The sequence below is a fragment of the Mastigoproctus giganteus genome, chromosome 11 (assembly GCF_048544385.1).
Source record: "Mastigoproctus giganteus isolate SK-2022 chromosome 11, ASM4854438v1, whole genome shotgun sequence".
Classification (NCBI taxonomy): Eukaryota; Metazoa; Arthropoda; class Arachnida; order Uropygi; family Thelyphonidae; genus Mastigoproctus; species Mastigoproctus giganteus.
In genome coordinates, this window is record NC_143585.1 from 135115038 (window position 1) to 135131327 (window position 16290).

Consider the following 16290-nt stretch of genomic DNA (forward strand, 5'->3'; position numbering starts at 1 on the left):
CAGGAAATGGTAAGGTCATCTGCATACATATACGTTTGTACAGTTTTTGGGATATCTCGTGTCATACTACTAACTCTGATTGAAAACAGTGTTGGACTGAGTATTGATCCTTGTGGGACTCCCTCTTCCTGAATGTGAGATGTAGAGAGGATGTTTTTGTACCGGACTTGAAAAGAGCGCAATTGCAGGAAATTTTGAATTATTTCCGGCAAATGGCCCCGAAGCCCCAGATGGTAAAGGTCCCTAATAATACCATGGCGCCATGTTGTATCAAATGCCTTTTCAAGATCTAAATTGACCATGACTAGATGTTGTTTCATGACAAAGGCATTGCGGATATGAGATTCGGCTTTGATAAGCACGTCCAGTGTTGATCTGTTTTTCCGAAAGCCATATTGTTGTTCTGGAAGAAGATTCTCTGACTCCAGGATGTAGGTGAGTCTAGTATGAACCATCCTTTCTAAAATTTTTCCCATGCAGCTCGTAAGAGATATTGGCCTGTAATTTTCAACACAGGAAGGATCTTTTCCTGGTTTTGGTAAGGCGATAACGAACGAATGGCGCCATGAAGAAGGATAGGCATTTTCAGTGAAGATCCGATTATAAAAAATTAATAGAGTTCTCAAGTCTTCATCAAGTAAATGCTTTAGCATAACGTAGTGAACTCCATCTGGTCCTGCAGCGCTATTGGAAGATCTGTTTAATGATTCTTGCAGTTCTATTAATGTAAATGGTTGGTTGTACGACAGTGAGCGGCGCGTGAAGAAGTTGATTTTATACCGTTCTGCACCTGCTTTGATGTTCTGAAAGGCAGACGCATAGGTGGCAGAAGCTGAGATTTTTGCAAATGATTCTGCTAATGCATTTGCAACTTCTTCAGGAGTAGAAATGTCTTTCCCTCTCCAATGAAGTATCGGAGAGGGCAGCCGAGAAAATTTGCCATTTAATGCCTGTATTCTTTTCCAGATGACCCGTGTATCCGTGTCTTTGGTAATGGTTGAGGCAAAAGCAATCCATGAATCCCGTTTCGCTTTCCGCCTAACTTGTCTAGCTTTCGCTTTGAGTCTTTTATAAGAAATTAGGTTACTAGTGGTGGGATACTTGCGGAAATTATTCCAAGCACGGTTTTTTTCCTGTTTGGCAATTAAACAATCTGTATTCCACCAATTATTTCTGTGTTTGTGATAAGGCGTGGATTTTGGAATGGAAGCATTAGCTGCAGTGAGAATCTGATTGGTTATATAAGTATTTACTTCATCAATATGTTGTCTTTGAACATAACATCTGTCTAAGAGTATTTGGGCAGAATATCCTTCCCAATTTGCCTTTTTAAACTGCCAGTTGGATCGTTGAACAGGATTCGGAGTTACTCTTGTTTGTAGTGAGCAAATAATTGGAAAGTGATCACTGTTAAAGGGATCAGTTAATACTGACCATGTCATGATTGGAAAGACAGAGGGTGAACAAATTGATAAGTCGATGGCAGAAACAGATCCTGTTGCTAGGTGTATGTAAGTAGGAGATCCAGAATTTAGTAAATTAAGACCATTATTGTTCATGAATTCCTCCACCAATTTGCCTCTTCTATCCATTGTAGCAGACCCCCACAATGGATGATGTCCATTAAAGTCACCAAAGAGACAAATTGGAGTTGGGAGTTGTGAAATCAGGCTGTCAAGTTCTGAATGAGGAAGTGGTAGAGAGGGTGAAATGTAGATGGAAACAATGGTAATTGAAATACCAACTGCAATACGAGCTGCGACAACTTCTAGAGTGGTTCTCAATTGGATCGGCCTGGATGGAATGTCAGAGTTAACAAGAATGGCTACTCCGCCACGAGCAGCAGAGTTTGAACTCCTGTCTCGTCTATATATCACATAATTTGAGAATTTTGGTGAAATTTGGGGTGACAAGAAAGTTTCCTGTAGGCATACACCTATGGGATTGAATTGAGCTAGTAAATCCCTTAAGTCATCAGAATGACTACTTAGTCCTCTGCAGTTCCATTGTATGATGTTATACATTATTTAGTTTTGGCTGAGGATGATTCGTCTGACTGTTTTTTGTTCGTGGGACATTTTTTCCGGTCTTTTTTTGGGAATGTGGGGCGTCCAAGATCCATGGTGTCATCTGCATGGAGTTCTAGAATGGGCTCCTCATTACGTAGCGGCTCATCTACATCCATATTATTGGTAGGCGCTTCCATTTTTTTTGAGACTGAGTGAGATTTTAATTGTTCTTTTTCAATCGAGACCAATGGGGTATGAGTAGGGATACTGATTGGAGTATTTGTGGCTTCGCTAGTTTTTTTTTTTTTTTTTTTTTTTTTTTTTTTTTGGAGGATTATGAGGATTATCTTTTTTAGAGGTTGAAAGTGTAACTTTAAGCCAATTCGCTAGAGAGGTGTTAGGCGGAACTGATACATCCGTTTGAGCTGCAGTAGAAACAAAGTTTCTAGTTCGAGCTGCATAAGAACGACCACTAGGCATGGTCGACATAACTTGTCTACGTGCCTCAGGAAACGTGACTTTATTTTCAATTTTGTATTTTTGTATTTTCTTTCCTGTTATCCATAGCTCACAAGTTTTGGAAAAGGCTGGATGGCTTCCTTTGCAGTTTGGACAAACAGGAGTTTTGACTGAACAATCCGCTTGGGTGTGATCTTTAGAGCCACAGATGGGACATGTGGCTTCCCCGCGACAAGCCTGCTGGGAATGGCCGTATTTCTGACATTTAAAGCAACGAACAGGATTCGGGATGTATGGTCGAATCCGGCAGTTTAAATAACCAGCTTTAATACAGGATGGTAAGTCTGGAGTGCTAAATGTCAGAATGATGGATCTTGTTGGAGTAAGATTTCCATCTTTTTTTGTCATGATCCGTTTTACATTTACTACTTTCTGACTGCTGAGTTCTTGGAGTAGTTCTTCTTCGGAGACTGTAATTAGGTCCCACTCGCTGATGACACCTTTTGATGAATTTAGAGTTTTGTGGGGAGTAATTTCTACTGTCAACCCACCAAATGTTGTTGTTTTTAACAGCCGCTCAGAATGTTTAGAGGTGGCTGTTTCTATCAGAAGGTCTCCGGATTGCAGTCTTTTAACCATTTTTGGTGATCCTGCAATTGACTCCAAGATTTTCTGAATTAAGAATGGTGACAACTTACCCACAGGTTGGGCGGACAAGGAATGAATCACCAGGAAGTTTGGGCAATCGTCATGACATTCTGCTTCTCTTCGCAGTCTTTTAGGTTGACTTGAGTCATGGTCAGGGTTGGAATCTTCCGCTCTTGAGCTCAAAGGCTCTAAGTTTGGATAATGATTTTTATCCATGCTTGCTCCTTTTTGCCCTGGGGGTTTGCCTTTACCACCCAGGTTACCGGCCCCGCCACGGGGAGGCAGGAGCAGTGCCGCTTGGTGGCCAAGCGTAGAGTTAGTAAGTTAGTACGGCTAGTTAAATTAAAGAAAAAGGTACTTGCCTTCTTCTGGGCTCTCTTCTTAGTGTTTTTAAGTAAGTAGAGCTACTTAACAGAAAATTTTAATTCTAAGAGAAAAACAAGGAAAACTCTGTCACTTGGAGGAAAAACGCTTTATAAACTCGCAAGAATCGCTTGGCCACGGAAACGCTTGGCACCCGGGGCCAGGGCACTGTGTTGAATGGTGTTCACAGACCGTAAGATGCTGTTTTTAGCTGATGCATATACTATGGCTCCATAGTCTAATCGTGACCGGATTAGAGCACGATATAAATTGAGCAGTGACTGTCTGTCAGCACCCCAAGATGTTGAGGATACTGCACGAAGGATGTTTAGTTTCTGGAGGCACGTAGTTCGTAGATAGGTCACATGTTTACGAAAATTTAATTTGGTGTCTAAATTCAGACCCAATAATCTCATGGAGTCTGTCATTGGTATTTCTCTGCCTTTCAGTTTTAATACAGGTTCCGGATGAAGCGAGCGTAATTTACAGAAGTGTATTGCTGCTGTTTTCCCCTCGGTTAATTGATAGCCGTTGCTTTCTGTCCAAGTTTCAATTTTGTTTATTGCTATCTGTAGTTGTCTTTCAATGGTAGCCATGTTGGATGATTTACAGGAAATAGCAAGATCGTCTGCATACATATAAACTTCTACCGTGGATGGGATATCTCTTATAATGCTACTGGTACGTAATGCAAAGAGTGTGGCACTTAAAATCGATCCCTGAGGTACTCCTTCTTCTTGTGTATGAATTTTGGACAGCTCATTCTGGAATCTTACTTGAAAGGTCCTGAGGTGAAGAAAATTCTGAATGAATCTAGGCAGGTTACCTCTAAGTCCAAGTTTGTATAAGTCTTGGAGGATTCCATATCTCCAGGTTGTATCGAATGCTTTGGTAATATCGAAAGTTATCATTACCATGTGCTGTTTTTTAAGAAAAGCATTTCGAATCTGAGCTTCGACCTTGACGTGGACATCAGTTGTAGATCTATTACGGCGGAAACCAAATTGATGGCATGATATGGCATCTTGATCTTCAACAATCCAAACGAGTCTCTTGTGTATCATCTTTTCCATTATCTTTCCTAAACAGCTGGTCAAAGATATAGGACGATAACTATTGGGAGAGGAAGCATCTTTCCCGGCTTTCGCTATGGCTACCACAACTGACTGATGCCATGTATCAGGGTAAACATTCTCCTCAAAGATTCTATTGTAAAATTTCAGTAGTATAGATTTTGAGTTTGAGTTGAGGTGGCAAAGCATTATATAGAAAATGCCATCTGGTCCAGCAGAACTATTTCTAGAATTCTGGAGAGCTTCGTTGAGTTCATTCATAGTGAAAGGAAGGTTATAAGAATGAGATTGTTTTGTAACAAAGTTAATTTTATATTTTTCCATGGAAATTTTTTTACGTCTAAATGAGTCTTCATAAGATTGAGATGATGAAGTGACTGCAAATGTTTCTGCTAAAGCCTCTGCAATATCAGTTGGAGAAAAAATATCTATTCCTTTCCAGGACAAGATTGGGGCTTTGGTTTGTTGACACTTTCCACTGAGGGTACGGATCTTTCTCCAAATTATTCTTGGGTCAGTGTTTCTGCAGATGGTAGAACTGAATCGAATCCACGCATCCTGTTTAGCTTTTCGACGAATTCGGCGTGCTTCAGCTTTCAGCCGTTTATAGTTTATAAGGTTCTCCATTGTAGCATTTCGGCGAAAAGTGTTCCAAGCTTTGTTTTGTTTCCTTTTGGCAAGATAGCAGTCCCTTGTCCACCAATTATTATACCTTTGTTTTGTAGGGTTAACTTTCGGTATTGCGCTGGTAGTAGCTCCAAGTAATTGTTCTACTATATGTCTAGTGGCATTATTAATAGATGCAGAAAGAATCAAATGGTTATCAAATTGCACTGTTTTCGAAAACTTTTCCCAGTTAGCTCTGTGAAAATTCCACGTAATTTTTTGGTTAGATGTATAGTTTGTATCCGTCTGTATTTCACAAATTATAGGAAAGTGATCGCTGTTGTGAAGGTCAGTTAATACTGTCCAATCAAAGCTAGGATAAATGGACGAGGAACATATGGACAGATCCAGAGCAGAGCTAGAACCTGTAGGCAAGTGGATATAAGTATGCACACCGGTATTCAGTAGTGTTAAGTGATGGTTATCAAGTAGAGTTTCGATCATCCTCCCTCTACGATCCATGTTCGGGGAACCCCACAAAGGATGATGAGCATTTAGATCACCTAGAAAGCATACAGGTTGGGGTAGTTGATTATGTAAATTATCAAGTTCTGTAATGGAACATGAAACGTTTGGTGGAATATAAATGGAGACAAGAGTGAGATTAATCCCAAGAACAATACGAACGGCTATTGCTTCTAGATTAGTGGAAAGCTGAATGGGTTTTGATGGTACATTACTACGAACTAATATTGCTACTCCTCCTCTTGCTGGAGAATCGGAACATCTGTCACGTCTATATAGTGTATACCGTGAGAAGTGTGGGCTATAATTTGATGATAAATAAGTTTCCTGTAGACAAATACATGCAGGATCATGCTGGTGCATTAGGTATTTTAATTCATCAAGATTACTTCTTAGTCCTCTACAATTCCATTGAATAATTTTCTGCATTACTTGGGTTTAGGTTAGATGGATTTGTCTGATCGTTTGTTTTTCCCTCGATCCTGTTTATATTTCTCTCGTTTTGAAAAGACTGGGCGAGTAATATCCATCTCATCATCAGCATGAAGCATGAGAACAGCATCATCATTGTCTAATTTCTCATCGGTTTCCATGGTTCGTTCAGTTGGTTTATTTTGTGTACGATGAACATCTTTCTCCTTTAATAATGTGCCTGAGTTTGGAATGTCTTGTTGTGGCTTGGATGGCTTTGTATTAGTAGTATTTGATGTACTCTTTGTCTTTGTTGCTGTTAGTGTCTCACCATCCGCAAGGATGGATCTAGCCCATTGAATAAGAGATAATTTAGGAGGAATAGTAATATAAGTCTGAGAAGAAAATTCTTTAGTGTTTTTAACAGCATTGGAATATGTTTTGGCAGGGATCACATTTAATATCTGTTTACGTGCCTCTTGGTAAGATACATTTTTCTCTACCTTGTACTTCATTATTTTCTTTCCCGTTTTCCATAATTCGCAAGTTCTAGAATATGCGGGGTGAGTACCCTGGCAATTGGGACACTTTGGCGTAGCTGCTGTACATTCAGTTTGGGAATGGTCTGATGAGCCACACAGGGGACAGATTGTCTTACCTTGGCATGCTGTTTGAGAATGACCATACTTCTGGCATTTAAAGCATCTAAGTGGATTTGGTATATATGGTCGGATCTTACAGGAAAGGTAGCCAGCTTTTACTGATTCTGGTAGATTCGGACTGCTGAAGGTAAGGATAACATTTCTTGTGGGTGTAAGGACACCATCTTGTTTGGTCATAATTCTTTTAGCACCGACAACACGTTGTGCTTTAAGTTCTTCGGCAATTTCTTCCTCAGAAACATTAAGGAGGTCCCATTCCGAGATGACTCCCTTTGAGGTGTTTAAACTTCTGTGCGGGGTTACTGAAATGGGAAGACCTCCGAAGGTCGTTTGCTTCAGGAGTTGTCTAGAATGACTGGGATGGGAAGTCTCTATAAGAAGATCTCCTGAGCGAAGGCGTTTGACAATTTTGGGAGTACCTGCTACAGCCTCTATGCTTTTCTGCACAAGAAATGGCGATAAGCTACTAAGAGGTTTCGTTGATAAAGAGTGTAAAATTAGAAAAGCAGGTATGTCATGTGAAGAATCATCTTTTTTGATTCTTTTTGCTTGAGATGACTCAAGTTCATGCGAGCACGTAGGCTCTACAGTCGGTGATATTAATGGATCCATGTTTGCTCCTTTTCGCCCTGAGTATTAGATTAATACTCAGACTACCAGCCCCGCCACGTGGAGGCAGGAGCGGTGCCACCAGTGACCAAGCGATAAGAGATTAGTGGTTAGTGCGTTAGAGAAATTGGTTATATATATATAAATATAAAGAAAGGTGTCTTTCCTTTCTTGATACGAAGCTAAGTTCTTTATTTAGAAAAAGCCAAAATTAAATAATTTTATAAATAAAGAGGGTTTTAACAATCTCTACAATCTGTCGCTTAGAGAAAAGACGCTTTCAAATCACTTTGGAAATATCGCTATGATCACTCGCTTGGCACTCGGGGCCGGCAAGAACGATTGCCTTGAGCCAGGAATACGAAAACTGCCCTTCAATAAAGATTCTGTTATATAGACGGAGCAGATGATCCATAGATTTTGGTGAAAGATGCTTAATCATTTCATAATGGATGCCATCTGGTCCAACAGAACTTGCTTTGGAAAGAATGAGAGCTCTTTTCAGTTCCTGTATAGTGAACGACCCGTTGTAGGGATAGACGCTTTTATACTTAAAATTAAGTGCTTGTTTTTCGATTTTATGTTTCAGGACCAGGAACTTTGGGGAATACGAAAATGTTGCAGAGATGTTTATAGAATGTTTCCCCAAGAGAATTGGCTATTGCAGTTGCATCTCCAATAGTGCATCCATTATAACCTAGGATTGAAGACGTGTGGGGTGTATATTTTCCCTTGATTTTTCCGGATTTTATCACAGACCAACTTAGTACTAGTGGATTGAGTAATTGATGAAGTAAAACGGAACCACGATTCCTTTTGACTCTGACGGCGGATGCAGCGTGCTTTGGCCATGCGCGTTTAAAGGCTATAAGGTTGGTCGTGGTAGGATATCGGCGGAATATTCCCCACGCTTTGTTTTGAGCCTTTTTTGCTGCTGTGCATTGTGAATTCCAACAAGGTTTGGGAAATGGTGGAAACCGGGCAGATGTTTTTGGAACAGCATTCGCAGCTGCTTGGACAATAATTTCTGTGATGTACGTTACTGCATCATTGATACGCTCCTGACTGACGGTACCGAGTTCAAAATTTGCCTGATGTTGGAAGGCAGTCCAGTCAGCCTGAGCAGTCTTCCACCGTGGTAATCTGAAAGGAAGACACGGTCTCTCACTGTGTAACGAGGTTATCACAGGGAAGTGATCACTTGCGTATGGGTTCTCCTCCACTTCCCAAGGGAGTAGAGAAGGGGAGCAGATAGAGAGATCAATGGCAGAAAAAGTACGGGTAGGCATGTGGAAGAAGGTGTTTGTTCCAGTATTTAGAAGGGAAAAGTCATTGTCATTTAGCATACGCTCGATGACTCGTCCCCTTCCATTGATGTTAGCACTGCCCTACAGGGTGTTATGTCCATTAAAATCTCCGACAAGTAAGAAAGGGGGAGGCAACTGCGTTACAAGATCATCAAGGTCTTCCTGGGAGTTGTCAGTCCCAGGTAGCAAATAAAGAGAGCACACGGTTAATAAAAATCCCACTGTAAGGCGAATTGCAACAGCCTCTATGCTGGTTGCAACTAGCAAGGGCTACACTGTTGTCTGGTTGCCCACACGGATAGCCCCATGAGCAGGACCATTCGAAATTCTATCCTTACGAAAAATTGTCATGTTATGTATTGTGGGATCATAATTTGCCTTTAGATAAGTCTCCTGCAAGCAAAAGCAAACTGGCTCGTGCTTTTGCAGGAGGGCCTTGATGTCATCAGTATTTCGCTGGAATCCACAATTCCATTGTAGGAATTAACCATTATTTTGGCTTGGTGGGTCCATCAGGCGGCCTTCGAGGTGCCGAGGGCTTACTTTTGTCAGTCTTGGATTTATCTTTTTTGGGGAAAAGATGACCCGTGTCCATTTCTTCATCTGCAAAGAGTTCCAAGACTGATTCGTCCGGTACCTTCTTATTCTCTACATCCATTGTTTCTGGTATCACGAGTGACTCTTCTGAACGTTTTAGCTTTTCAATACCACTTAGTTTTGGTAATCGTGGAGCACTAGGAGGTACTGATATAGGAGTGGCAGCTGGCTGTTTTTTTGGTGATCTTTTGTGAACTCAATAAATAGCGTGCAATCGGAGTGAATGACTCTCTTAGTGGTATAGTCATCTCAGTTTTCGTACCGATAGTGCACTTAGCAGAAACCTTCTGGGCATATGAAGGTTTCCCGCTATTTATTGGTTGGGTACGTTTTCTCGATTCTGGGTAGGAGATATTCAGCTCTGTTTTCAGTTTTTGGATTTATTTTTCATTCTTTCACCGCTGGCATGCTCTAGAGTAAGCGGGGTGCTCTTCTTGGCAATTGACACAGATCGGTTTTGGAGCTGAACATTCCTTGCTCTCATGGTCTTTAACACCACATCGAGCACAGGCAGGGTTACCACGACAAGATGTTTGTGAATGGCCGTATTTTTGCCATCTAAAACACCGCAGTGGGTTTGGGATATAAATCCTCACTGGGCAGTTTAGATTGCCTGCCTTGATGGTTGATGGAACTTGGAGGCAGTGGGGTGTTAAATGTTAGGATAAGAACTCGGGTAGGGATGAGATTCCCATCCTTTCGTATCGATATTCTCTTGACAGCTGTCACTCCTTGGTCTTTTAGTTCAGAGCAGATCTCTTCTTCAGAGACATGATGAAGTTCCCACTCTGAAATGACACCTCGTGAAGAGTTCAAAGTTTTGTGGGGTGTTACATTGATCGGTATTCCCCCTATGGATGTCGCATTTAACATTCTTTCTGCTTGCTTTGTGTTTGATGCTTCGAGTAAAAGATCGCCAGAAAGCAGTCGTTTTATGGATTTTGGTGAACCTGCCAACCCTTCTAATCCTTTCTGGATGAAGAAGGGTGACATTTTCCCAATTGACTGCTCTCCGGTGGAATGGAGAATGAGGAAAAGCGGTGTCTCATCCTCAGTCCTGGCTCTTTTTGCATAGGTGTTTTCTATGTCATCGTCTCGATTAGGTAGAGGCCTTGTTGTGGCCCCAGAAGAAGGATTTAAATTACTCATAGGAGTAAGATAAAAATTTCAGATGCCCTAAGTACCTCACCCACCACGGAGCCCTACGAGCGGACGCCCACTCGTGATATAGCAGGTACTGCGTACACGAATGGGACGCCAAGTTAGCTTAGAGGCACCATACCCACGTTTCCAATAAGCCTTGATCCTGCCCCAGGACCAAAGGGAGGGAGACTTATTGGAACGCAATTGACCGTAGCAGTAAGAAACACCCGCCGACTGATCCCAGTCGGGTCGGTTCGGGACTACCCGTCTTGTCGAAGCAGGGGCCAAAGTGGTGTATTAAGGCTGGGCCCCTCAACCACCAGGATCCCCCTTTCCGAATTCCACGGGTCGGGGCGCATGGTTGCACACGCCGGATTCCAACGATGTAACCCTGGAATCAAGGTATGGGCGTTAGATCCCAGTGATTCTAATCTGGAAAACCAGCAGGATCACTGGGAGGTCCCCTCACCACGTACAGGTGCCCACGTCGAGGGATTTTTATCCAGAACTATTCCAAGAAATCTAGTTTGGTTTGGTTTGGTTTGGTTTGGAGTTTATTGGCGCATCAGCAACTGAGGCTATAATGCGCCAAATACCGGTCATATATAAAAGTGAAAACATTCAGTGACCTAAGTAGGTAGGCCACCATGTCGAGATATAAAAGGAGTAAAAGTACAAAACATATGAACAAAGGAATGCCAAATGAATCTTAAATTCGATTAAAAAGGTTTACTGATTTTAAAAAGTTAAAAACAGCAGACACATTGTCATTGTCGGATAAAATCTGACTGAGTGTATAAAGCTCAGCCAGAGGACTAAAAGCGGTAAAATAGAAATCACGTTCGTGTCTAAAACGTGGACACTCGGTTAAAATGTGGCGTATGCTTAAATAGGTGTCACAATTCTCACACATAGGACAGTCATCTGCCCTCAGCAAAAAAGCATGTGTAAGATGACTGTGTCCTATGCGGAGACGAGCTAAAACAACTTCCTCTCTGCGATTCCTGCGCAGACTAGACTGCCAATGTCGGATTACAGGCTTTATCTGATAGAGCTTGTTTGTCACTTGCTCATGCCAGGATTGTTGCCATTGGGACAGTAATTTATCATGTATTAACTGCCTGTAGTCTGTATAGGGGACTAGCAGGCAATCAGTGTTGTGGGGTTCGGGTGACCTGGCCGCAGCATCTGCCAGTTCATTTCCCACTATCCCAATGTGGCTTGGAATCCAGCAGAAACGAATGTCAAATGAACACTCAAACAAGGAATGCAACGTCTGCTGAATCCGGGTCACAAATGGATGAGGATTATACCTCCTACCCGATAAAGCCTGCAGTGTACTTAGAGAATCAGTGTACACCATACACTTTTGATACCTATGGGTTTTAATGTGGTCCAAGGCTAACTCTATAGCATACAACACAGCTGTATATATGCTGCATTGTTGGGGAATCTTTCCAGATATAGAAAGACCTGGAAAGATAGCAGCAGATCCAACAGACAACTCCGACTTCGAGCCATCAGTGAAGACAGGCAAGAAGTCGGAGTATTCGGCCCGGTGGGCAGCATAGAGTTGGTGGTAGATAGAAGATGGAGTTATGGACTTACCCCAATTTTTAAGGGAGAAGTCGCACGATGGTAGGCGAGCATGCCAGGGTGGAAGTGGTTGCCTTGGTGACTGGGCAACATTGTCTACCATGATGTTGAGCTTTCTGAGCAGCTCTTGGACACGGATACCAAAAGGCCGATTGGCAGTCTGACGAGTGTTATATAGGTTTTCCCATTGTGGCTTGAAAACAGATGTCCACGTAGGGTTGTCTGGCAGGGATTTTAATTTAAGCGTATATTTTAAAGACAATTGCTTTCGTCGAAATGACAGTGACGGTTCAGTTGCTTCAACATATAAACTCTGGACAGGGGATGTTCTAAATGCTCCAGTAGCGATACGAATGGCTTGGTGGTGAACTGGGTCCAGCCACCTAAGTACACTGTTTCTAGCCGATGCGTACACTTGGGACCCATAGTCTAGTTTAGATCGGACAAGTGCACGGTAGAGGCTGAGTAAAGTGGAGCGGTCTGCTCCCCATTTATTCGAGGAAATACAGCGTAGAAGATTCAACCCTCTTGTGCACTTTGTCCGCAGTTGACGAATATAAGGTAAAAATGTCAACTTCTTGTCGAAAATGAGCCCCAAGAATTTTGTCTCGGGTGCTACTGGAATGATGTCTTGTCCGAGTTTTAGTTCTGGTTCAGGGTGAAGGTTCCGTTTGCGACAAAAGTGTACGCAGACTGTCTTCTGTGGCGAGAACCTAAACCCATTAGTCACTGCCCAAGAGTTGACGTGGTCTATGGCATGCTGCAATTGCCTTTCAATGACCCTCATATTGCATGATTGCAAAAAGATGCTAAAGTCATCTACAAAGAGGGCACTGTTTACGGTTGGAGGAAGTTGTTCAGTTATAGAGTTAACTTTGATTGCAAAAAGCGTAACGCTTAAAACTGATCCTTGTGGAACTCCCTCTTCTTGGCAGAATGGCCGGGAGAGGGTGGATCCTACACGAACTTGGAAAGACCGGTCTGTAAGAAAGTTTTTGATAAAGAGGGCAATGTGTCCTCTAAGACCAAAGTTATGTATGTCTTTTAGAATTCCATATCTCCAAGCCGTGTCGTACGCTTTTTCCATATCAAAGAAAACCGACACCTGGTGCTCACGTTTCAGGAAAGCATCACGTATAGATGTTTCCAAGCGGATTAAATGGTCAAGTGTTGACCTGTTCCTTCGGAAGCCACACTGTATTCTGGAAAGAAGGTCGTTAGCTTCTAAATACCACAAAAGACGAGCATTGACCATTCTTTCCAGAATCTTGCACAAGCAGCTCGTCAGAGCGATAGGGCGATAATTTTTTGGTATTTTTGGATCCTTTCCAGGTTTCGGAAAGGGAAGGACGGTTGCCATATGCCATGAGTCCGGAAATGTCTCTTCAATATATATTCTATTATAGAGACGGAGCAAATGATCCATAGATTCAGATGAAAGGTGTTTTATCATCTCATAATGGATGTCGTCTGGCCCAACAGCACTCGCCTTGGATAGCGAGAGTGCTGCTTTCAGCTCCCACTGTGTAAAGGGCTGATTGTATTCCTCGCGATTGTTAGAGGACAGCTTTAGGTGATGTTTTTCTGCTCTCTGCTTGTGTGCGAGGAACTCTGGGGGGGTAAGCAGTTTCTGAAGACACTTGAGCAAATGTCTCCCCTAGAGTATTTGCAATTGCAGTTAGATCTGCAATTGTACATCCATTATGTTCCAGGATCGATGAAGGGTGTGAGTTATATTTGCCCTTCATTTTCCGAACTTTGTCCCAGATGGCTTTGGGATTGGCGGCCTGTGTAAGGGAAGATGTAAATTTGATCCAAGATTCTTTTTGGCTCTGACGTCTAATGTACCGTGCTTTGGCATGTGCACGTTTAAAGGCTATTAAATTATCTGTGGTGGGGTAACGACGAAATATTCCCCATGCTTTGTTTTGAGCCTTCCTAGCTGCTGTGCATTCTCCATTCCACCATGGCTTTGGAAAACGTGGAAAGCGGGACGATGTCCTGGGAATTGCAACTGCTGCTGCCTGGACTATACTTTCTGTGATGTCTTTTACTGCCTCATTAATTGGCTCCTGGCCGACTATAGTGGTATTAAATGTTGCCAGATGACGAAAGGCATTCCAGTCGGCATGATCGATCTTCCAACGTGGTATCCTCGACTGATGACATTGTCTCCCATTTGAAATGGTGGATAACACGGGGAAGTGATCACTACCATAAAGGTTATCTTCAACCTCCCATGTACTCAGAGGCAGGAGGGAAGAGGAGCAGATGGAAAGATCAATGGCAGTAAATGTACGGGTAGCCGTGTGGAAAAAGGTGTTAGATCCCACATTTAGAAGGGCCAGGTCATTGTTTTCAAGCAATCGCTCGATAATCCGACCCCTTCTGTTGATGTCAGGACTACCCCACAGCGGATTATGCCCATTAAAATCCCCTAATAATAGGAAAGGGGGTGGCAGTTGCTTAATGAGATCATCAAGGTCTGCCTGGGCGGTGTCGTTCCCAGGTGGCAAATATATGGAGCAAACAGTTAAAAGGAACCCAACTGTAAGACGAACTGCTACAGCCTCCAGATTAGTGGTGAGAAGCACAACTTGAAAGGGGTTATGGTTACCCACAAGGAGAGCGACTCCTCCGTGGGCAGGTCCATCCCCAGCTCTGTCACTGCGAATAACTGAGCAGTTACGTAAGGGTCCTCGTTTGCCTTTAAATACGTCTCCTGTAAGCAAAAGCAAGTTGGTTCATGCTTACTCAGGAGAGCCTTGATGTCATCTCTATTTCTACGAAATCCACGGCAATTCCATTGGAGAAATTTAAATGTACCCATTATTTTGATTTACTGGGTCCGTCTGGTGGCTTCCGAAGGGCTGAGGGCTTCATTTTCTCAGTCCTGGGTTTATCTCTCTTTGGAAAGACTGGACGTTGGCCTGTATCCATTTCTTCTTCGTCTTTCGCAAAGAGTTCCAGGACAGGGTCGTCCTGTACCTCCTTATTTTCGACATCCATTGTCTCTTGAATTGTAGATGTCTGTTCCCCTTTCTTCTTGGTTTCTTTAGTACTCTGTTTTGGAAGTGGTGGAGCACTAGGAGGTACGGATATAGCAGTGGCGGCTGACTGTGATTTTTGGGTGGGCTTTTCGGAACTTAATAAATAGCGCGCAATGGGGGTAAAAGACTCCCTTGGTGGAATACTCATATCAGTCTGAGTACCAATGGTACTTTTCCCAGAAGCTTTCTGGGCATATGAGGGCTTGGCGCTATTTATAGGTTGGATGCGTCTTCTGGCCTCCTGATAGGAGATGTTTAGCTCTGTTTTTAGTTTCTGAATTTCCTTCTCCTCTTTCCACCGCTGGCATGCTCGAGAGTATGCAGGGTGTTCCCCTTGGCAGTTTGTACAACTTGGCTTAGAAGCTAAACATTCCTTGCTCTCGTGGTCTTGAGCACCACAGCGAGCACAGGCGGGGTTGCCACGACAAGCTGTTTGAGAGTGGCCATACTTTTGGCATTTAAAACACCTCAGTGGGTTGGGGATATAAACCCTCACTGGGCAGTTTAAATAGCCTGCTTTTATGGAACTTGGAGGCCGTGGGGTGTTAAACGTTACGATGAGAACTCGGGTAGGGACGAGATTCCCATCCTTCCGCATCGATATTCTTTTGACAGCCGTCACTCCTTGGTCTTTAAGTTCAGAGCAGATCTCTTCTTCAGAAACATGAAGAAGATCCCACTCTGATATAACACCGCGTGAGAAATTCAAGGTTTTATGGGGGGTAACGACGATAGGTAGTCCCCCTAACGATGTGGCTTTCAGTAGTTGCTGTGCATGTTTTTGGTTTGCAGCTTCGACTAAAATGTCTCCAGAACGTAGCCTTTTTACAGATTTTGGAGATCCTGTCAACCCTTCTAATCCTTTCTGGATGAAAAAGGGTGACATTTTCCCGAGTGTCTGCTCTCCGGTGGAATGGAGAATGAGGAAAAGCGGTGTCACAGATGGTGGTGTATCCTCAGTTCTGGCTCTTTTTGCACAAGTATTTTCTGTGGTTTCGTCTCGGTTAGGTAGGGGCCTTGTTGGGGCCCCAGAAGAAATAGAATTTAAATTACTCATAAGAGTAAAGAAAAAGTGTCTGATGCCTAAGTACCTCACCCACCACGGAGCCCTACGAGGGGGCGCCCACTCGTGAACTAGCAGGTACTGCGTACACGAATGGGACGCCGAGTTCGCTTAGAACACCATACCCACGTTACCAATAAGTCTTTATCCCGTCCCAGGACCATAGGGA